The sequence below is a fragment of the Furipterus horrens genome, unplaced genomic scaffold, assembly GCF_987537825.1.
Source record: "Furipterus horrens unplaced genomic scaffold, mFurHor1.1.pri manual_scaffold_6, whole genome shotgun sequence".
Classification (NCBI taxonomy): Eukaryota; Metazoa; Chordata; class Mammalia; order Chiroptera; family Furipteridae; genus Furipterus; species Furipterus horrens.
In genome coordinates, this window is record NW_028327176.1 from 21,450,159 (window position 1) to 21,474,677 (window position 24,519).

The window sequence follows — 24,519 nt, forward strand, 5'->3', positions numbered from 1 at the left end:
AGACAGGAAGATGTTGAGAAGAACTCTATGCACAACCAATGGGCATGGACTAAAGGGGGGAACAACTGGAAGGCAGGGGTCACTGGGTGGAGGAGAACAAAGGGAAAAGAAATTGGGACAACTGTAACATCATAATCTATAGAGCATATTTTTAAAAAAATAAACTTTTATACCCACTTAGAGTAATTTTACTTCTGTAGAATAATAATAAATAATAAAAATATGAAAAACAATCCCAAAATAAAAATATTTTTGAAAAAAGAAAAAAAGAATCAGGTTTCTAAATGAGGATGACAAAAATGAAAAGCAAGATCTAGAGTCATAAGAAGATAAACAAGAAAAAAACAGAATAATAAGTGAAAATCAGGAGGCATGAGGGCAATGGGAGATTTTTTTCTACTAGCCAGTAAATCAGGAAATCAGGGTTGTAAGGTGGGAGACTATGCAAAAACACCATTGTAAAGAGCAATGAGAGAGAGGGAGAGAGAGAGAGAGACCAGAGAAGAGAAAGAAGAAAGAATATGTGAGCAATAACACTGTGTGTTTTTTTCAATATTTGGCTAACCAAGGTTTTCTGAACCCACATTAGAGGAATGACACAACAATTTTAAAATAATCACAATGCTAAAAGAATGATAACTATAATACTTTAAAATACTGATGCAAACCCTGGCTGCTGTGGCTCAGTGGATTGAGCGTTGGCCTGTGAACCAAGTGTCGCTGGTTCGATTCCCAGTCAGGGCACATAACTAGGTTACATATCAGGTCCCCAGTTGGGGGTGCAAGTGAGAGGCAACCACACACTGATGTTTCTCTCCTTCTCTTTCTCCTTTCCTCTCTCTCTAAAAATAAATAAATAAGTAAATAAATAAACAAACAAATAAATTATTTTTTAAAAATACTGGTGCACACTGATATGTGGAGGAGTTTTCAATGAAGTACAGAGTTAAGCAAAGATGAATTCACTCTCTTGACTTTATATGGGGTAAGTATACAAAAAGATATCATGAAAGGAACTATAAATTATTGTATTTTCATTGAAAACCATTCACCAATAATTGAACAATGATTGCACTAAGCAAAAATGTACCTGTTGGGTAAGAGATATCCTGGGTGAAACTTGATTGCTCATCCCTTATTACCTTGTTAGCGAAGTAGATTAGTGTCTCATTTCTAAATAATAAAGCTGAGAATAGGTAAAATAGTAACTTTACAGTGCAAAAGCCTGACAAGCACTAATCTAACCAAGTGATAAAGGTTATCATCACCAGTGATGCCGTGTGGATATCATATACTTCTATATCATGTGACAAGAAGGGCGCTGGACATGTTACAGTCATTTCAAACACCAACTTTAGTCTTATCACAAGAAAATAAACAGACAAACCCAGATATGGGGGCCTTCTACAGGATGCCTGGCCAGCACTTCCCAAGACTGTGAAAGTTATGAAACTAAGCAAAGATTGAGAAACTATCACAGACTTGAGGTGACTGCAGAGATATGACAACCAAACGTAACACAGTAATGGGGAAAGTAAACCAGAAAGCACATTAGGGGAGGGCAGCAATAGAAAACCTGGTGAAATTCAAAGTCTAGAATGTAGTTCATAGTAATTTACCCACATCAGTGTTTATTTTGGTAAATGGTAATGATATTAGACGTTAACAACGGGGGAACTGGGTGTAGGGGTATGGAGCTCAGTGTACTACCTTTGCAGCTCCTCTGGAAGTTAAACATTATTCCAAAACAAAATGCCTGTTTTTAAAAAAGAGAGATTCTCCGGGATTTTGTCCTTAGCTTTTTGTTTGTTTGTTTTGGAATCTTTCATCTGGTTCAGGATAGACATTTAGGAATTGGCAACGTCTTGCCTCCTTGTCTTCTAGGAACAATGAACTTTTCTGAAGATCATTTTCCAAAAATGTGCCCCATTAGGGTCTTCCAGATTGGTTAAGATAAAATAGGGGTAAAAAAAACAAAAACAAAAACGGAAGGATGACTTCAGACCCCACAGGAACTCTCCGCCAGAAAACTATTTTGGCCATTGTAATTTGGGAATTTTGGCTGGTATAGCCACTGACTATGCTCTACTTGTGCATTAAAAATAAGTACAATTTAAAATAAAAAAAAAAAAAACAAGCTCCATGCAATCTAACACTGATGTCTGCTTTTGTGTACTGCTTGATAAGAATCTTATTTTACTTAAATCGTGTTACCTATTCAATAAAATATTGTAGCAAAGAAGCAAGCTAAAATTTATTTTTTTCATATGTATATGTTTATTTCAAATATTAGATGTAATACTTCATTTCTCTAAATATCTAACACAAAGTAGGAAATCTTATGGACACATAATTAGCAAATATGAAATTTCTTAAGCTGCTTGACCTTATAGGCATTTTTTTCCTAAACCTTTGTTTCATGATTGCTACTTCTAATTAAAATATTTTGGTTTTGAAAACTATGCCAGAATTCTCGTTCTTGAGATGCTGTCCATCAGAGAGCTGGTTACCAAAACTCCCCAGGCATCCATAAAACAGATGCCAGTCTTTGTGAACATTCTGTTTACATCAGGGCACAGCTGACAGCGCACCTCCCAATATGTTCTATAATGTAGATCAAAAACCTTCAATATTTACTCCCAAACCCAGGATGGCACGGAAATTCATGTGCACCTTTTGGCAATGCACATAGTGGAACTGGAAAATTGAGAAACCACCCTTCTGCCACTGTGGCAAGTTCCAACCATTTTTTTTCCCCCTTTGCAATTTGTTCTTTGAAGAAACTGGGTCACAGGCTGGGTTTTACAAATTACATTCTGTGGGGTTGTTTAACATTTCTGCCAAACCACCCAATTATCAGATTTGCTTCTCTGAAGATATTCTTGCCCATATCAGCTATTTTGGTTATCCTGAGCTATTATTTGCATAGTAAAGGAGGGCCAGACAAATTCTTGATCCCTCTATTTACCAGGTTTTCAAAAATAATGAATTAGTTCCTTAGCATCCTTCAAATGTGTTAATGGGCTTTTAAAGTAGCATTATAAACTCATGGATTGAAATATATTTGAAATGTTTTAATAAATTTCTATTGCTTTGTATTCATGTTCAAATTGACCCAAATTTGGTTAGTGAAATCTAAATAGTTTGACTTCTGGATCCTTTGAACCAAATTCAGAACTCTTTTATAGGTTTCTTTTTTTTTCCCCTTGGTAATGACAAAATTCTCCTGGCACATGTTAGATCTTCCTAGGTCTGAAATCAGCTATTTCACAAAAAAATTTTAGTTCTTTTTAGTAAAATTTAATGATTGAAGGCTATAATTCAAGCATTGTTTCTAGACCTTTTCATTGAAAGGAACAAGAAAATTACAGTTTTTGATAAAATACTTCTTGAGTTTACCCTGGAATTTCCTATTTAAATTCAGAATTCAGGGAATTTAAACTTAATTCTTTATTCTTGTATATGCTTCTTCTTTTTCCCATTCTGAAAATCTCAATTTTCAATGGCAGCAAACTAATTCTTTTCTTTTTTCTTCATCACATGTTACAAGCAGTGTCAGAATCACAATACCAACATTATACCAACAAAATTACTAATGAAAATATTATAAGAACTTGGTTTTGTCTACTTCTCCTCAAGTTTATACCATTTGAGATATAAAAATTTAAAATAATTCTTGATGTACAGTTATATTCATCTTTTTTTAACTTTTAGAAATTATAAGTAAATTTCATTTTATAATTATAATCATGTAAAATAAGTAAAAATTTTAATAGTACTATCCACAAAATAAGTTACTTTCAAGAAAATCCAGTTTCTGTTGCTCTTCCTTCTACTATACTCTCTCCTTTACACTTATTTTCTTATTTATATTTCCATTTTAATATAAAAAGCACCCAATTTTGTTAGATGGGATGGGAAGATATATGAATATATGCTGGTTCACTATATGTCCTTTTCCCTACCATGTTCTTTTTTATTTAATATAATCTGGAGATCTCATGGTGAAGTATTTAGAGATATCCCTTATTGCTTTTCCAATTGCAAACACCAGTATACTATATAATGAACATGAAGCTGTTTTCTATTCCTTTGATTATGCAATTGTGGAATGTTTATCTGAATGGTCATCTTTATTACATCTTTATTATAATATCAGTCTTGGTTCCCAGCTATGAACATTGTTGAAATTAGCTAGTCATATTAGTCTTCCCTCTCCTCTAATTCTGCACCTAATCTGAAACAATGAATAGGCTTAATCTACTTTCTATGTAGTTTTCCCATTTTCCTCACTTAAAAAAGTTATGTTGTGGAGGATCCAAGATGGCGACGGAGTAAGTGGAAGCTACACTAACCTCCTCCCAGGACCAGTCTGGATTTACAACTATATTTTGGAGAAATCATCTGGAATAACCAACCGAACACTGGCTGGAAAGAAGTCTTATAACCACGGAGAGATAGAAAAGGCTGCTACATCACAATGTGACCAGTAGGGAGTGAGGAGACGCGGAAGGGCTGGCTGGGCTCCCACGGGTGGCAGCTGAAGGGACTGAGAAACAGATCAGCAGCCGGGGGTTCCCCCTGAGAAGGGCAGGGTCCAAACCCCCAGCTGGGCTCCCCAGCCTACAGCAACAGAGTGGGAAGTAAAATAGTATCAGCTGTGAAAAGGAAAAAGCCACAGGGTTTCTTGCTAGCCAGAGAGAAACAGCAGGAGAAAAAGAGCTCTTAAGTGTATCACATATGAAAATATTTTGGCCCCCACTTACCCTGGGCTCAAGCAGAGGGAAGGCAGAGAGGACTGGAGACACTTGGGGAGAGTTTGGCGCGGTGGCTTTGAGGGGAGAACTGGGGGAGCAGCCGACCAGGTCCCAGTGCTGACTCATCCCCAATGCTGCAGGCAGACCATTCCCCTCCAAGTAGCATCAGCCTGAGGGGAAGCAAAAGCCCTGCCTACAGGAATTAAACTGCCACACCCACGGTCCTTAAGCCTGATGGCTAATCACAGATAGAATAGATTAACAACTAAAGAAGACAGACAAAGAGAGTAGATCCCTGGAAGTCTCCAACAGGCTGCCTCGGGCCAGAATGGTACATGATCTGACGCCATCAGAGGCAGATCCAGGAAGTGCAGATCATTCTAAGAAGCATCAACAAAAAATAGGAGTCACAAAAATAGTGAGACAGAGAAACAACCCCCATCGAAAGGAAAGGTAGAATCCCCAGAAAGAGTGCTAAATGAAATAGAGGGGAACAAACTATCAGATATGGAATTCAAAACATGGATTATGGAGAAGCTCAATGAGGTCAGTGGAAACTAAAAAGAACTCCAGGGAAACTACAGGGAACTCCAGAAAAACTACAAGGAACTTACAGAGAATTACACCACCATGAAAAAGGACATAGAAGCTATCAATAAGAGCCAGGAGGAAATGAAGAATACGATCTCTGAATTGAAGAACACAATAGAGGGAATTAAAAGCAGGCTAGAGGAAGCAGAAAATTGGATCAGCGAGCTGGAAGACAATGTAGACAAAAACTCCCAAACAGTGCAACAAAATGAAAAAAGACTGAACAAGACTGAAGAGGTTCTAAGACAGCTGCAGAACAACATGAAACGTAATAATATCCGTATCATAGGAATTCCAGAAGGAGAAGAAGAAGAGCAAGGGATAGAAAACCTCTTTGAAAAACTAATGACAGAAAACTTCCCTAACATGAGGAGAGAAAGAGTCACGCAAGTCCAGGAAGCACAGAGGGTCCCAATGAAGATGAACCCCAACAGGCCCACTTAAAGACACATTATAATTAAAATGGCAATATTCAAAGACAAAGAGAGAATCCTAAAAGTAGCAAGAGAGAAACAACTAATAACATACAATGGAGCTCCAATAAGGCTATCATCAGATTTCTCAACAGAAACACTACAGGTCAGAAGGGAATGGCAAAAAATATTCCAAGCAATGAAAAACAAAGACCTACAACCAAGAATACTCTACCCAGCAAGGCTCTCATTCAAAATGGAAGGTGAAATAAGGAGTTTCCAAGACAAAAGAAGACTAAAAGAATACATCTCCACCAAACCAGCATTGCAAGAGATGCTAAAGGGTCTGCTTTAAGAAGATGAAGAAACAGAGAGAGGCAGAGAGGAACATGAGTATAAAGAGGGAAAACAACAATGAATAAGTACTTATTGGTAATAACCTTAAATGTAAATGGATTAAATGCTCCAATCAAAAGACATAGGGTAGCTGAATGGATTAGAAAGAATGACCCACATATATGCTGTCTACAAGAGACCCACCTTAGAACAAAAGATCTACACAGACTGAAAGTGAAGGGATGGAAAAAAGAATTTCAAACAAATGGAAATGAAAAAAAAGCTGGGGTAGGAATACAAAACCCATTTCCCAGCAGCGGCCATAAAAAGAGAAAAAGAAGGACATTTCATAATACTTAAGGAAAAAATCCATCAAGAAGATATAACCCTTATAAATATATTTGCACCCAACTTAGGAGCACCCAAATATATAAGGAAAATTTTGAAGGACTCCAAGAAAGATATAGACAGCAACACACTCATCGTAGGAGACTTCAACACCCCATTGTCAACAATGGACAGATCTTTGAAGCAAAGAAACACTAAAGATTTTGAGGCACTGAACAACACACTAGATCAAATGGACTTAGTCGATATATATAAAACTTTTCACCCCAAAGAAGCAAAATACACATTCTTCTCAAGTTCACATGGAACATTTTCAAAGATAGACCACATGGTAGGACACAAAACAAGCCTCAACAAGTTCAAGAAAATGGAAATTATATCAAACATCTTCTCAGATCACAATGGCTTAAAATTGAAAATCAACCTCAAGGAAAAAACTCAAAAACATTCAAACTCATGGAGAATGAATAACATGCTATTAAATAATGAATGGGTTAACAATGACATTAAGGAAATCAAAAAGTTTCTGGAAACTAATGATAATGAACACACAACAACCCAAAACCTATGGGATACAGCAAAAGCAGTCCTGAGAGGAAAGTTCATAGCAATACAGGCCTACCTAAAAAAGCTAGAAGAATCTCTAATAAAAAACTTAACCCTACAGCTACAATAACTAGAGGAAGAACAACAAGCAAAGTCCAGATCAAGTAGAAGAAAGGAAATCATGAAGATCAGAGCACAATTAAATGACATAGAGACTAAACTAACAATTCAAAAGATCAACATAAGTAGGACCTGGTTCTTTGAAAAGATAAACAGAATTGACAAGCCTTTAACCAGGCTCATCAAGAAAAAAAGAAAGAGGACCCAAATAAATAAAATCAGAAATGAAAAAGGAGAAACCACAACCGATACCACAGAAATACAAAGAATTGTAAGAAATTATTACGAACAACTGTATGGCAAGAAATTTCACACCCTAGAGGAAATGGACAAATTCCTGGAAACATATAGTCTTCCAAAACTGAATCAAGAAGAAGCAGAAAGCCTGAATAGACCAATCGCAACTAGTGAAATTGAAGCAGTAATCAAAAAACTCCTGGCACACAAAAGCCCTGGACCGGATGGCTTCACAGGTGAATTCTACAAAACATTTAGGAAAGACCTAACTCCTATCCTCCTCAGACTATTCCAAAAGATCCAAGAAGAGGGAAGACTCCCAAACTCATTCTATGAAGCCAGTATTACCCTAATCCCAAAACCAGGTCAAGACACAGCAAAGAAAGAAAACTACAGGCCAATATCGCTGATGAACATAGATGCTAAAATCCTCAACAAAATATTGGCAAACCGGATCCAGCAACACCTTAGAAAGATCATACACCACGATCAAGTGGGATTCATCCCAGTGATGCAAGGATGGTTTAATATTCACAAACCAATAAACATAATACACCACATAAACAAAATGAAAGAAAACAAACACATGATCATATCAATAGATGCAGAAAAAGCATTTGATAAAGTACAACACCTATTTATGATGAAAACTCTCAGTAAAATGGGAATAGAAGGAGCATACCTCAACATAATAAAGGCCATATATAAGAAACCTGAAGCCAAAATCATACTCAATGTGCAAAAACTGAGAGCATTCCCCCTGAGCTCAGGAACAAGACAAGGATGTCCACTCCTATTCAACATAGTCTTGGAAGTTCTAGCCACAGCAATCAGACAAGAAAGAGAAATAAAAGGAATCCAAATTGGGAAAAAGGAAGTAAAACTGTCATTATTTGCAGACGACATGATAGTGTACATAGAAAACCCTATAGACTCCACAAAAAAACTACTCGAACTAATAAGTGAATTCGGCAAAATAGCAGGGTATAAAGTCAATATTCAGAAATCAAAGGCATTTCTGTACATCAACAATAAAATCTCAGAGATAGAAACTGAAAGAAAAATCCCATTTACCATAGCAACAAGAAAAATAAAATACCTAGGAATAAACTTAACCAAGGAGGGAAAAGACCTGTACTCAGAAAACTACATAACACTGAAGAAAGAAATTAAGGAAGATACAAATAAATGAAAGCATATACCATGCTCATGGATGGGAATAATCAACATCATTAAAATGTCCATGCTACCCAAAGCAATTTATAGATTCAATGCAATCCCTATTAAAATACCAATGACATATTTCATGGACCTAGAACAAATACTTCAAAAATTTATATGAAACCAAAAAAGAGCCCAAACAGCTACAGCAAGTTTGAGGAAGAAGAACACAGTAGGAGGAATCACAATACCTGATATCAAACTATACTACAAGGCCACGGTAATCAAAACAGTCTGGTACTGGCATAAGAACAGAAATATAGATCAATGGAACAGAATAGAGACCCAAGAAATAAACCCAGGTCTATACGGTCAACTAATATTTGACAAAGGGGGAAAGAACATCAAATGGAGTGAAAAGAGCCTCTTCAACAAATAGTGTTGGGAGAACTGGACAGGGACATGCAAAAAAATGAAACTAGACCACCAACTTACACCATACACCAAGAATAAATTCAAAATGGATCAAAGACTTAAATGTAAGCCGTGACACCATAAAAGTTCTAGAGGAAAAAATAGGCAGGAAAATATCAGGTATTCCACATAGCAACATTTTCACTGATATATCTCCTAAGGCGAGGGAAATAAAGGAAAGAATAAACAAATGGGACTACATCAAACTAAAAAGTTTCTGCTCAGCTAAAAAAAAATCAGCAGGATGAAAAGGAAACCAACCATATGGGAAAATATATTTTCCAATGACATCTCAGACAAGGGATTGATCTCCAAAATATATAAAGAACTCATATGACTCAACACCAAGAAGACAGACAACCCAATTTAAAAATGGGCAAAGGACCTGAACAAACACTTCTCCAAAGAGGACATACAGAGGGTCCATAGACATATGAAAGAATGCTCAACACCACTAGCCATCAGAGAGATGCAAATAAAAACCACAATGAGATACCACCTCACACCAGTCAGAATAGCCATCATCAACAAATCAACAAACAACTTGTGCTGGAGAGGATGCGGAGAAATGGGAACCCTGATACATTGCTGGTGGGAATGCAGACTGGTGCAGCCACTATGGAAAAGAGTTTGGAATTTCCCCAAAAAACTAAAAATGGAACTACCTTTTGATCCAGCAATTCCATTGCTAGGACTATATCCGAAAAATCCTGAAACACCAATTCAAAAGAACCTATGCATGCCTATGTTCATAGCAACACTATTTACAATAGCCAAGTGCTGGAAACAGCCTAGGTGCCCATCTGTAGATGAGTGGATCAAAAAACAATGGTACATTTACACAATGGAGTTCTATGTAGCAGAAAAAAAGAAGGAACTTCTACCATTTGCAACAATATGGATGGAACTAGAGAGAATTATTCTTGGCAAAATAAGCCAGGGAACAAAAGAAAAATACCTTATGCTGTCACCTATTACAGGAAACTAATGAACAACCCAAACAAATGAGCAAAATTGAACCAGAGGTATGTAAACAAGGAGTAGACTAACAGTAACAAGGGGGGAGGCGGGGGGGGGGGGGAGAGAAGGGGGTAAGAAAGGGAAGGGTCTAGTCAAAGAACATGTATAAATGACCCACAGACATGTACAACTGAGTGGGGACTAAATGTTGGAGAAGGAGGGAACAGGGTGCAAGGTAGCAAGAGGGGGAAAATAAGTGGGACAACAGTAATGGAAAAACAAACAAAAAAATTGAGTGGGAGAAAAATGAAAATATGAAGAATGGAAATGCCAGTTCAGTGAATATTAGAAGGACAAGGATTTTCCTTGACATTGTATATTTTTCTCCCTATCTGATCCCTCCAGAGTTTGACATTCTAAACAAGTAAGTAATGACATAAGTTTCTTTGCATAAAACTAATAAGACCAGTTGTTAATAGAGGGTTTTATTTTTCTTTTTTTTTTTTTACCAAGACTTTGACTGGAATGTCATGCCTAAAGAAGACATGCTTGGGCTCTGGTTGTTACCAAAAAGCCCTGAGGAACTGGGAATGACTTTCGAAGGTAATAAAAGCCCACAAGATAAAAGGCCTGGTGTCTTGGTTGGTTGTGTGGTCCACAGCAATCTTTCCAGGGAAAGAATGAAGGTTGTTTTCCTGAAAGATGGCTAGAATGGACCTTAAGGCATAATGGAAAACCAGAAGGATTTGGAAAAGACAGGTGTTTACAGGCAAGGCTGAATGGCAGGTAGGTGGATCAGCTTCTGTGCCCTGAAGGGCAGACTGAAGGTCACCCTAAATGTTCCTTGAGTAAGTTCCAGCAAAGCAGAACTAAAGATTGTAAGTGATCATTTGCTGCTCTTGTTGTGTTTATGCAAATGAACAGGATAAATTAAAAATGGACTTAATATAGTCCCTTTAATGACAAGGAGGGTAATCTTAGGGAGAAAAATCATTATTCAAGGAAAATCACAATGATCAGTGGTAGACTATAAAGTTGTGCAGCTAACTGTCTTTAAAGTTTCTTTTCATTTAAAATATGTTTTCACTTGAAAGTTAAACTATGTCTGTGGTATCATCAAAGATATTTAAATTATAGGCAAGAAGAATGTCAAATGCCTTGCAACTGGGTGTCTTTCCAATAAGACAGTCTTACAGATTTAGAGACTTGATTGTGGGTTATGTTACATAAATTAACATGTGTTTTCTGTTTTCAAAGGGCATAAGCCTACGATCTCATTACCTGAGTGATTGTCTGTATGTATAGGCCTCACTTAATCCTGTCAGCAGCGCTGCCTCCTGAGACTCAACAGTTTGGCTGAACTAAGTGGTTGGGTTGGTGAAGAACGGGGTGGTCTGTGGGCTTCACTTTAAAACTGGTTCCTCTTTTCTATCCTAATGGCTTGGACCGAAAGGGCCCAGAGGTCTGAGAGGGGGGGAAACCTAAAATATTTCCCTCAGCCCAAACTAAGTATAATGGGCAAAAGGATTTTGGACAGGTGAGATGGGCCTGGCACACCTTCCTCCAAAGAAGCCACCCCCCCTTTTTTTCCCCTAATGTGGGACATTGAAAAATTAATCCCTGCCTTTTGTCATCTAGTAGTTATGGATTTAATGATGTATTTTAACCCTCTTGCCAAATCTGTTGCCCCCAGAATACAACAAGGATGCCAGCCTGTTAAACCAAGCATGCCATTGTCCGGGGACAGCCAACTGACCTGGAGTCTGCACAATCCTTCCCCATGTGGGAAGGCCACCCTCCCCTCTACATCCCCCACTCTTATTAGGGATTTCTGGACCCAAGGGTAGGTAGGATGATGACCATGTCCAGCTTGAAGCAGTTAGAGGAGCTTGAGACCTTCGCCCATTGTCCTTTATAAGATTACAAAGGGTCTTAATATCTGAGAGGGAGGGATTATTATTTTTTATTGTTAAAATCGGCAGCCGTCCGTCTCGAGAGACGATGGTGTAGCTTCTTAAGAGTCTATCTGCACCGCCGAGAATGGCTGTGCAGTCCGACTCGGGAGTGACACGGTATCTGTCTCCTCCCGTGTTGAATCGACATCTTACGATGACGCTGGAGTGTCCTCTCCAGTGAAGCTGAAGCTACAGGGCCTGGGCAGGGTGATATGGAGGGTCTGCTGTTGCCCATGCCCGTCCGTCTCGAGAGACGATGGTGTAGCTTCTTAAGAGTCTATCTGCATCGCCGAGAATGGCTGTGCAGTCCGACTCGGGAGTGACACGGTATCTGTCTCCTCCTGTGTTAAATCGACATCTTGCGATGACGCTGGAGTGTCCTCTCCAGTGAAGCTGAAGCTACAGAGCCTGGGCAGGGTGATATGGAGGGTCTGCTGTTGCCCATGCAGCAGACCCCCCCTCTCTTCGCAGCTGAAGGGCCCAAGGGAAAGACGGAGTCAATACAGCTTGGGTTCAGGTGCGCCGCAGGAGTTGCCGGTGTTGACTACAACGTCAAACCACCTTAGGGACTCCGGCTCCGGATTTTCTGTCGGGGTTTACTCCCTTAGCCTTTCCCCTGAAGAGGTATGCCGCAAGGCAGCGGAGGTTTTTTGGAATCAGAGTTTTCCTTCTCTGATGTGCCCTGACTGGAAGATCGAACCAGCGACACTTAGCTCGCAGGCCGACGCTCAATCCACTGAGCCAAACCAGCCAGGGTTAAAATAATTAATTAATAATTTATTTATTTAAAAAAAGAAGAAGAATATATGAAAAGGTGAAGCGGGAAAGCTTGTATGTATGAACCATGGACATGTATTTGGTGGAGGATTGCTGGAGGACAGGGGGTGCTGGGTGGAGGGGAGCAAAGGAGAAAAATATTGGAACTATTGTAACAATATAACCAATAAAATATAATAAAAAAAAGTTATGTTGTTTGTACATTATTAGAGCACAGACTATTATGGTGTATCTAGAATACATATTATATGATACATATTATATGGTATATACATTACCAAGAGTATATATTTACAATATACTGTTTACTCATATCATTTTATTACTTTATAAGGAAAAGTGTATATTGACTGTTTGCCACCAGTCCCTATTCTAATACCTCTACAGTCTTTTGGTTGTCTGATTTTCTTTAGTTTAGTATGGGCTCGTGAAAAAAATGTATCCTAACTTCTTGCATGCTCAATTCATGTTTTTATATTTGAAGATGTTTCATTTGTGGATATCTTAATATTTTACTCCATTCTCTCCTGGCAAAATGTTTGCTCTTGGAAAACCTGATGTAAATCTGATTGTTCTTTCCTTTATAAATGATTTGTCCATTTTGTCTATTTTTTATTCATTAAAGACACCGTTAAAATACCATATGATATCACCTAATACAGGAAACTAAAGAACAACACAAACAAAGGAACTAAATAGAACAAAAAGCAGAATAGCAGTCAATAGGGGGGAGGGGAGAGGGAGAGAAGGGGGATAAGTAAGGGAAGGGTTTAATTAAAGAGCCTGTATAAAAGACTCATGGACATAGACAACAGGGAGGGATATGATTGCGGGAGAGGGGGTGGGCTGGGTGGGGGAGAGAAATTGGGGGAAAAGGGGACAACTGTAATTGAAAAACCAAAATAAAAAAAAAAAAAAGACACCGTTTTTCTGGTGTTTGCTATTTTGAATATATCTATTCAGTGTGGTTTTTCAAAAAGCCAGTTTAGGTTTTTTTAAATGTTTATTTATTGAATTATAATTTTAATAGTTTGTTATTTGTTTGTTTCCTGGCTTTTGATTTTCTGGTCAAAGATTTTTATTACACATACCTTGGATTAGATAAATAGGTAGATAGAGAGATAATAAATAGGTAATAGATACAGAGTCTCTCTCCCACTTTCTCTCAAATCTGTTATTTATTTATCTAATCCTTTTTGATTAAATAAAAAGATATTTCCTTCCTTTTGTCTTCTATTTATCTTTTAACATTGTTAGTTATAGTGTTTCTCTTGTTCAGTCTTTATTTCTGAAATACTTATTCTTTGATTTTTAATTCTCTCAGAGCTCTATCAGCTATCTTAGAAGTCTTTTTATATCTCACCGTGTCACCTCTAAATTTTTCTAATATGCTTTTTATTCATTTTATCTATATCTTAATTTTTGTACTTTTAATTACTATGTTAAAATATTTACATTTTGGGGGGCATGTTGTTCTTCATACATTCATTGTCTATAAACCAGTCTTTTCCTCACTACTGTTACTGTTTTTAATAATAAATAGTTTAAGCTTAAAGCACAATTCTTTTGTTACTTGACTTGGGTTGAGGGTTTTTATACTCTTACAGATGAGGAACATTTCAGATAGCTTTGCTGTCTTCATAATTCTTGACATTATGCTTCTACTGTTAACCACTAACTACTCAACAATAATGTTTTTTCCCTTCTGAGAGTTTTTTTATCTTTCTTAAATACACACTCTTGTATCTGGCTCTTCTTTATCTCCTGCTCATAAAATATCTCCTATTCAATTTAGACTCTATTTCCAGCAGTTCCCCCTCAAAATATGGCTTTGTTCTGGACATCAGCTTTCATGATTCGTTTCACATAATTCATTCCAATAATCAATTGGAACCGTACTGCCTGGCGTTCTCCAGCCTTTTTCAAGTCTCTTCACACTCACCTGTGATTTGGAACCTGCACTGCCTACATAGAATTTACTATTCTTGTATAGATTCACCACGCTTTCAACGCTGAAAAGAAACCCCTCAGTTTGAAGATCATTTGTTGTGAACTGCTGTCAGATTATCTGTCACTCAAGGACATCTAAGTTTTCTTTGTTATTCACATTTCCTCCTGCACAACTTGGTCTTATGGATCTTAGCGGATTGGTCCTAAACACTATTATTTGGGAGTTTATTTTGTCACTTAATATTTTAAGTGTTATCTATGTAGTTTAGTTTTTTGATTATTGTTGATTTTGTTTCTACTGTTTTATGAACTGAAATGCTAGTTTGGAAGGTGAGAGAAAAAAACCAGGGAGATGAAAAACTTTACTACTTCTGCCATCTTCTTACTCTAAAGTTCTTCTACTTAAGTTTAAATCAAATAGACTACAAAAACTCAAGAAACAAAAATATATCTTTTTAATAAGATATAAGAATTATTTTGCTACATTTTCTGCTTCCAATGGATTATTGTAAACAGAATACTGAGAAATGACAGATGTGTGGATCTGGGAAATAGATGTCAAAAGTAATTGATGTGAGAAAAAACTTTCAGCTTTTCCCTCTTGAGTATGATACTAGCTGTACGTTTGTCATATATGTCCTTTATTATATTGAAGTATAGATGGACAGAATAGAATAGAGAGCCTACAAATAAAGTCATGTTTATAAGGTCAATTAATCAGTGATGAAGAAGGCAAGAATATACAATGAGAAAAAGTCTCTCCAATAAGTGATGTTGGGAAAACTGGACAGATATATGCAAGGAAGGAAGAAAGAAAGGAAGAAAGAAAGAGGGAGGGAAGGAGGGAGGGAAGGAAGGAAAGAAGGAAGGAAGAAAGGAAGGAAGACCACATTTCACACTGTATACAAGATAAACTAAAAATGGATTAAAGATTTAAACATAAGACCTGAAACCATATCTCCTGGAAGAAAACATAGGCAGTAAATTCTTTGACATCAGTCTTAGCAATATTTTTTTGACATCTTTTCTGGGGCAAAGGCAGCAAAACTAAAGTAAATAAATTGGCCACTATCAAACTAAAAAGCTTTTGCACTGTGAAGAAAACTATTAACAAGGTGAAAGAGCAACAAACTAAGTGGAAGAAAATATTTGCAAATTAAATATCCAATAAGAGATTAATATCCAATATATAAAGAATTCATACAACTCAACATCAGAAAACAAACAATCCAATTTAAAAATGGGCTGAAGAACTGAAGGCCAACAAACGCAAAAAAGATGCTCAAAACCATTAATCATTAAAGAAATGCAAATCCAAACCACAATGAGATCCCACATCACACCAGTCAGAAAGGCTATTATCAAAAAGACAAAAAATAATAAGTGATGCTGAGAATGTGGGATAAAGGAACCCTCCTGCACCGTTGATGGGATTGTAACCTAGTGAAGGCCCTGTAGAAAACATTATAGAGGTTATTCAAAAAGTTAAAAACATAACTTTTTTACAACCTTGCAATCCCACTTCTGGGTATTTATCCAAAGAAAATAAAAACAATAACTCAAAAGATGTATGCAACCCTGTGTTCACTGTAGCATTGTTTAAAATAGCCAAGATATGGAAGCAATGTAGGTGTCCACTGATAGGCGTATGGATAAAGAAGTTGTGATATATAAATGAAGTCTGTCCAGAAGGTATCCAGCTATGTAATATGAAAAATAGAGACATTTATTGAAGAAGCTACAGCAAACATTGTATATAGGACAATGACACCTCAGTCATCTTCAAAGTAGCCACCTCAGGACCTCACACAGTTCTGCCAAACGCCATTAGCTGCCCCATCATAATTTTCTGAATTTCATCAATGATCAGAAATCCCTTTCCTTTCAAAGGTGATTTTAGTTTTGGAAAAAGCTAGAAGTTGCAGGGCACCAAATCTGAGCTGTAGGGGGACTGAGTCACCTGGGTGATTTGATCTGCACGAGACATGATGCATGAGCAGGCACATTGTCGTGATGAAGCTGCCAATCACCAGTTGCCCATAGCTTTGGCCTTCTGAATCATCTGAATAGTTTCCAGGGAGGAGTGTCCAAGCTTAACACAAAATTTGATGTAGATTTGTTGCTCTACCCACTCAGTCATTTTGAATGTGACAACCACGTAGCCCACATACTCACTCAATGGTGTCTACCACCCCCACTGACTAGTACAGTGAAGTCATCATTGTTCACACATGTGCATTCCAGTCTACTCTCCTTAGCTGCCAAGTTATATCAATGTCATGTAAACCATTCTCATTATATTAACAATATTAACAACGGTTGAATACTATTTCAGACTGACTCTCCTCTCTCTCTCTCTCTCTCTCTCTCTCTCTCTCTCTCTCTCTCTCTCTCTCTTCCCCTCCCTGTCTTCATAATGTATATATATTTTTTCAGCCACAGAAAAGGAAATTTTGTTCTTGCAACAACATGGATGTACCTAGAGAGTATGATGTTGAGTAAAATAAGTCAGAGAGAAAAGACAAATGCATATAATTTCACTTATATGTGAAATCTCAAAACCAATGCAAATGAAAAAACAAAATAAAACAGAAACTCATAGATACAGAGAAAAAACTGATGATTACAAAAAGAGATTGAGGTGAGAAGATGGTTAGGAAAGAAGAGAGGGAATTAAGAAATATAGTCATGGGACTGTAATGTACAACCTAAAGAATACAGTGAACAATATCATTAACTATGTATGTTGTTAGATGGTTACTAAACTTACTATGATGATTACTTTGTAAAGTATATATGTGTTGAACCACTATTTTATACACCCAAAACAAACATAATATTTTATTTCAACTATATTTTAAAATAAATTATAAAACTTGAGATAAGATATTCAAAGCAATTCTAAGAAATTTTAAATTATGCAGTAGATAAAAATTGTGGATTAATAATAAACTATTTGGGTTACCTAATGTTTTTATTTAGGGATGTTATTTTGCCTCATTAATACTCATCATTAAAACATGTTATTCTTATTCATTAGTAAGATCCACTCTATAACATTTTTAAAAAGCAATAATTTTCCCACCATCAAGCCATGTCCTACTTTCAAGAGATCATTTTGTTCAGACAAAACCAATTTCTAAACAATGTGTGGAAATAACACACATTTAAACCTCTCAGGACACTCATCATTTTTTCAAGAATCTAAAATCTCATTACCTGTTAATAGAATTTGATGTTCATTGAAAAACGAAAAAATTATTATAAATCACTTAATAATGAGATCTCAGACTGAACCTCTTATTGATTCCTAACTTCTGTTTACCCTACATCATGTTTAATTATGCCAATTTCACTTGATTTATTTGGTGAAATGTATTTGAATGCTAACACCTGAATTGAAAATATTAAGCTCTATTTTCTCAAAAAATAAGCTCTATTCTTTTTCAACATGAAAGTAACACTTAAATTGAAAACCAAAGCATTTTTCTACATATATCTACTCATACACATGAGATATACAGAAATAGCACCGGATTCACTCTAAGCTCATTCTAATGAGAAGTGGTCTGCAAAAAATATCTTATTTTCTATTTAAATTGTAAGTGAAAACAGCAGATGTAGTAAATGAGTATAAAAGCTAGTGCCTTATAACATATAAAAGAGGAACTAGTCAAATCTAAAAAATATATAAAAAACTAAAAATTTAGAAGAGGACAATGACATACTAATATAAGCATAATAGAAGAAAATGTAAGCTAATTTATACAAGAATATGCTAATAAATCTGACATTAACAATAAAATAGATCATTTTATAAGACTTTAAAATTACTACGATTTAATAAAATTAGGAAGATCTACTCTAAAAATAAGTAAAACTTGCTAAGAAGTATCAGACTTCCCATTTAGAGTGAGTGGCAAATGGCTGACCTGTCATCAAAGTGCCTCTTCCAATTTGCTTAAAATAACTAAAATATAAAAGAAAAATTAATGCATTGCATAATTGAAAAGTAAGACTGACAACCTGTTGAAAGGAGAAAATTTTCTGTACCTTCAAAACTTTTGGAGAGAAATCATAATTCTAAACGTAAAAGCTAAAACTCTAAACATCCCAGAAATCCAAGAGACAAACTGTACTGCATTATGGCTCATTCATAACGTGCTCTTCACCAAAATTAAATCTTCTGCCTTTTGCAAGATAACTGTTAAGAAAATGAAAAGGTAAGTCACAGATTTGGTGACTATATTTTCTTTTTTTTTTTTTTTTTTTTGAGTTTGACAAATTTATTGGTATTGTAGTAAAGACATTCATCTCAGTTGTTTCTCTCTCCCATCTTGACTACAGGTTAATATTTGAGTCAAGAAACAAATATGCAGAGAGGGATGTTATTTTAACATAAACAGTAAAATGGACAAAAACAAAGTTTGCCTACATTAAAGCAAGTTAAATTCACATATCCTGATACCATTAAATCAAATAAGTAAGAACTAATAGTTCTATATACATTTCCATTGTTTTACTTGGGGCTTACACTAATGAATGAAAGTGAACAAAATATTAGGAATATATACAGGCTGCTTCTCCGGAGTTACTACTTTTTAAAAGAGCTGAGTGAGTAGTTACCACCACTAAGACAGTCAGAAGCTGCCTGCAAATTTAACATTGTAGAAATTTTCAAGAAAATCATTATACTGCATTTTTCTTTTACCCATGACTATGCCTTTAAAGATGTGTTTAATTGTCACATTAAAGAATAAGTCATATACAAAAATACAAAAAAAAAAAAATTCCCTACAACACATAGCTCTAACAAAGTATATGTGGTAAAAGATTCCATAAAATGTTTAAAGATGCATTTTCTGTCCCTCTCTTTTCGATATCTAAAATGTGCTTTTGAGAGGCCACCGGTTAACATATACACTTAAAATAAACCATTGTATTAATAAAGAATTCCTATAGTAAGTAGAAATCAAAGTGGATTTCACAAGTTAGTAACTTAAATGTTTGACAAAGTTACAGAAAGTGCATCTTTCTCATTTTCCATCTTCATACAATTTGCTTTTATGCTATTTGTTACTTTCTAAAAAATAAAAACAGCCAAATATTTAAGTATTATGTACATTTAAAATTTTTGGTGGTGCTTTGTATTTTAAAAGAAACAGCTTCCTATGACTTGCCTCAGGTCTGGTGGAAATGCTTACAGAAACTAAGCTAATAACAAAAACCAAGAGAAGCACATTCAAAATACTGATTTCCTTTGGTAGCAAACAGTTGTTCTTTGAAGACTAATGAAGGCAGATAAGACCCATTAAGGTGAAGTGGGCTATATCAAATACTCAACGGTTTACATAAAATTTAAAAAAAAATTTTTTTTAAGAGCTAAGCTTCTGTATCCATAGATAGCAATGCAATTACCTATTTATGACTTGAAACAAAACAAATGCCCATTAGAAAAAAAAAAGCAGTATTTTAATTTTACTAATTTACTTTCAGTCAATACTCCAGTAACATTTTCCTCCCAATACAATACTCCCTTCTCTATAAGGCTGTTCCTGGGAGCCAGAAAGTTTAGGTTAATAAGGGAGTTAAGTTAAGAGAGTGATTACTTGCAGTTTAAACAGACAATAACTCTTTGCTTTCCTCTTAATGTGCTAATAGTTGTGTCTAAAAAAATATGCAATTCTTAGAAAGGTACCATTTCTGATTTTTTTAAAATTATCTGTAACCTTTGGAAAGTAATCACATGAAACTACAAAATTAGCAAATGTCTTGAAATCTGTATATAAAACATAAATTACGTCTAATTTCAAACTCTCATTTATTAGTGTACCATTCAATCTTTAAAAAAAAAATAAGGCGGCTCCAAAGATAGTCTTATACCATTCTTTAAAAAGGAAACTGTTCCTTTTAACTTCACACCCACCCCACACCCCAATTTCAAAACAGATCATTAATTGTCTTGGTCATGGACATTTCCAAGATGAGATTTTATGTTTCGCTCCCACAGCTTCTGGTTATCAGAAAACCCATGCTTTCCCTTATTAAAGGAGTTTGGTCCTGCTGATGTTGGTTTATCCCTTCCAATATTCTTCATCCTCATCTTCGCTTCTGGAGGCATTTCTTCATCTTCATTAAAAGCTGCTGCTACTGAAAGGGTTTTTGGAGCAAGAGTTGGAACAGTTTCTTTAGGTTTATTTGACCCAAGTTTGATGGATATGGCTGAGGCTTTCTTTGTCATCTGACTACCTATGGCAAATCCAAACTTGGAGACCTTTGTAGGCTTTGTTGGGAGGTCTGCAGCTTCTTCTTCAGCTGATCGCTTCTCAGCGCTGCGACTGGAACTTTCCTCTCCATTACTGGAAGAAACAGTCTTAGTTTTCACAGGTTTTTCTGCTTCTTCTTCAGGTCCTCCGGCGGCTCCAGCTCGCTGCGGCTTCTCAGGCTTCTCCTCTCCCGCCTTTCCGTCCGCCATTTTCCCCGCCGCGGCCCGGTGACTATATTTTCAATGCATACATCAGACAAAGGACTTTTTTCAAAACATATCAATAACTCTTACGATTCAATAATAAAAGACAAAAGACCCAATTAAAAATCAGCAAAGAATTGCACAGATACTTCACTAAAGAAGACATATAAACAACTGAAAACCATGTGCTTTGATGCTCAGGCTCATTAGTAATCAAAGAAATAAAAATTAAAACTATAAAGAGATACACCCCCACTAGAATGGCTGAAATTAAGAAGCCAAGCTGTCAGTGCCAAAGGTCAGAGGCTTTTTTATTTGATTCCTTATTCTAGTCTCCCAGTTTGGATCATTTTACTGCCTCCTGAACCTTGGTTTACAGCATCCAATGAAAGAGGAGCTATGTGAGGAAATTCACTGGTTTATTAATAAAATTGAACACTGATTTTCAAATATTGGTACTGGAGGACTCCAACTTTATGTTTCTATCCCTCATTGCTAACCTGTGGATGATCTGGTATGTTTTTTGTAGTAATAGAACCAGTGGCTTTTCTTCAAAAACAGCGAGATGGTGAAAACAGCAAGAAAAAGAAGGAATTAGAGAGTCACAGTTATGAGATCCAGCCACTGTTATGTGAGAACTTTTTCTCTATTGATCATCTTGGATGTCCTTCTTTAGCTCTCTTAAAGAAGTCAGCTGATTTCCTTGTAGACTGTCCCAAAATTTCACATATTTAAAAACTAGAAAAAATTCCCATGGTCAATGGTCATAAGATTCTTAAGAATTGCAATAGTCATTAAAAAGGGTTTCCTAAAAAGTCACAGTTATTGTTTATGAGAGAGATATTTCGCTATGTGGATAACTTTAAAGTCTTTGTATCCAGAATTCACAACTTTTCTCAAAACCAAAACAACACAAAACTAACTTGAGAGATTCATGAGTCCATTAGATCATATTTTGATGTTTTCTTGTTGAAAATAAGTGTGCTGAATAAATGTATTTTGAATAAAGATACACCTGGAAAACTAGTTAATGATTTATGGGAGACTATTTTAAGTAAAAAAAATCTGGAATAAATAATGTTGTAAATGTGTATTTGCCACTGTCTCTTTGATTCCACTTAAAAGAGTACCTTGCAAAGAGTAGTTGCTTATTAAATATTTACCAAATGAATGAAGATCATCTATTTAAATTCAAATAGAAAATGTATAAAAAACAGTCACTTTCTAGATTTCTTGCAAATGCTACCAGAAATAATTTTTTCTTAATTTTTCTTAATTGTTTGGCTTCATCAATTGCTGTTAAATCAGTAAAATATAGTTTTTCAAGACTTCAAGTATGTTAACTTATATTTGAATTTCATTGCTATTTTTCTACCAAAATTCAGTTATTCCATGTGCACTAGCCCTGTACCAATGCTACCTATGGAACTCCGAGTAATGACTTGCAAAGGAGTTGAGAGAAGTGTGCACGGATACCACGACATGTGTGATTTTGTGACGTAAACTCCTTTCAGGGAACACTATTCAGTCTCCCCTTTTTAACCATTCGACTTTAGTTCAAAAGCATCAGAGCTATGATAAAGTCACAGATCCTCCTGGCTCTCACACTGGTTCTTTTTTTTGTTTGTTTAAGACAAGTATTAAAGAGCATTTCTTAGAAGGGTATTTGAGTCATGTATCTACTCTAGATGGTCCCATTTCTACTTAATATAAAATGTTTTTAGATTGATAATATTCCTAACACAACTGAATTTTTCGGTACAGTTCTTACTTTTTCTTAGAAAAAAATCTTGTCATTCTATTTCACCAGACTCACCATATATTTATAATTTACATCTCTTCGTGCTTAAATGCTTTTACTCTTTATTATGTTAGCATTGTCACAACTAATCTATAGACCAGTATGCCAGCAATTTGACATTGAAGGCTTTCTATCATTTCATGCTTTAGAACAGTCTTCTTCTTTTCCCTTGCAGAATATACTTCATAAGGGAACATTCACTCTTCCTTCAGAGCTTCTCACAAATTCAACTGGTATTTTCAGTTCTCAAATTTGTACTAACAGATTGGCAAGCCAAATTTTTAACTCTCCTACTCCATAATGTTTCTGAATATAAGTTGTCCACCACAGTTCACAAGCTCTCCACTTTGATAGCTGAACAAATTTGCCTGACCTAATAGGTCTCTTTCAATTTCTTCAACTACACATTGTTCAATGTAATGAAATGTATAATTTGCCAATAGCTTCCTGTTTTCAGGTAGCCTTACATAGAAAGTATAATTATTTTTCAAACAATTTTTCAGAGCAAAAATGACATTATTTTTATGTAATACAGAGGCTGCGCGCAACGAGGAGGCGGTCCAGAAAAGATCGAGGCGGAAGCAGCGTCAACAGCAGCAACAACGGCCATCTGCCTTCACCTGTACCAAGTGCGGCAGGGATTGTCACTCCCCAGTCGGACTGCACAGCCATTCTCGGCGGTGCAGATAGACTCTCAAGAAGCTACGCCATCGTCTCTCGAGACGGACGGCTGCCGACGACGACGACTATCATTGCCGTTCTTGATTCACATTTAAATTTGCAGCACATTTTGGAAAACTACAAAGAGCTTTTTCAGAACTGTGGAGTATTAGGAAATTATTAAAACAACAGAATTAATTTATCATATTAAAAGTATTTAGGTTGCTATGTGAAGCAACATATTTTAGAATGACAAATATGCAAATAAATTGTTTAGTATAGATCACTTAAATGACCCAAAGTTCTTAGAATCTTATTTAGTTACTGACTACGACTGTCACTCCATCATTTCACTTTTTTATTGAATCTTATTGTATTTTTCCCATTACTATTTAGTCCCCTTACAGCCCCCTGGCCCCCAGCAATCACCACTCTGTCATCCATGTCCATGAGTCCTTTTCTCTTTTTGCTCAATCCTTCCATCTGCTAACCCCACCCCCACCCCAGCAGTCATCTGCTCTCCATCTATGAGCTTATCTCTATTTTCCTTGTTAGTACAGTTTGTTCATTAAATTCCACATGTGAGTGAAATCATATGGTATTTGTCTTTCTCTGACTGGCTTAATTCACTTAGCATAATGTTTTCCATCCATGCCGTCGCAAAGGGTAAAATTTTGTTCTTTTTTATGGCTCAGTAGTATTCCATTGTGTAAATGTCCCGTAGTTGTTTTATCCTCTCATCTACTGATGGACACATGGGCTGCTTCCATATCTTGGTGATTGCAAATAACTCTGCAATGAACATATCACGCTTACGTTCTTTCAAATTAGTGTTTTGAGTTATTTTGGATATATTCCAAGAAGTGGGATCACTGGCTCAAAAGGCAGATCCATTTTTAATTTTCTGAGGTATCTCCATACTGTTTTCCACAGTGGCTGCACCAGTCTGCATTCCCACCAACAC

The 24,519-nt window shown here is 36.1% G+C and overlaps 1 pseudogene; it reads right to left on the bottom strand.

The window, feature by feature from the left end:
• Positions 1 to 20,075: 20,075 nt before the first annotated feature.
• LOC150005824 (PEST proteolytic signal-containing nuclear protein pseudogene) lies at positions 20,076 to 21,110 on the bottom strand (annotated as a pseudogene).
• Positions 21,111 to 24,519: the final 3,409 nt, after the last annotated feature.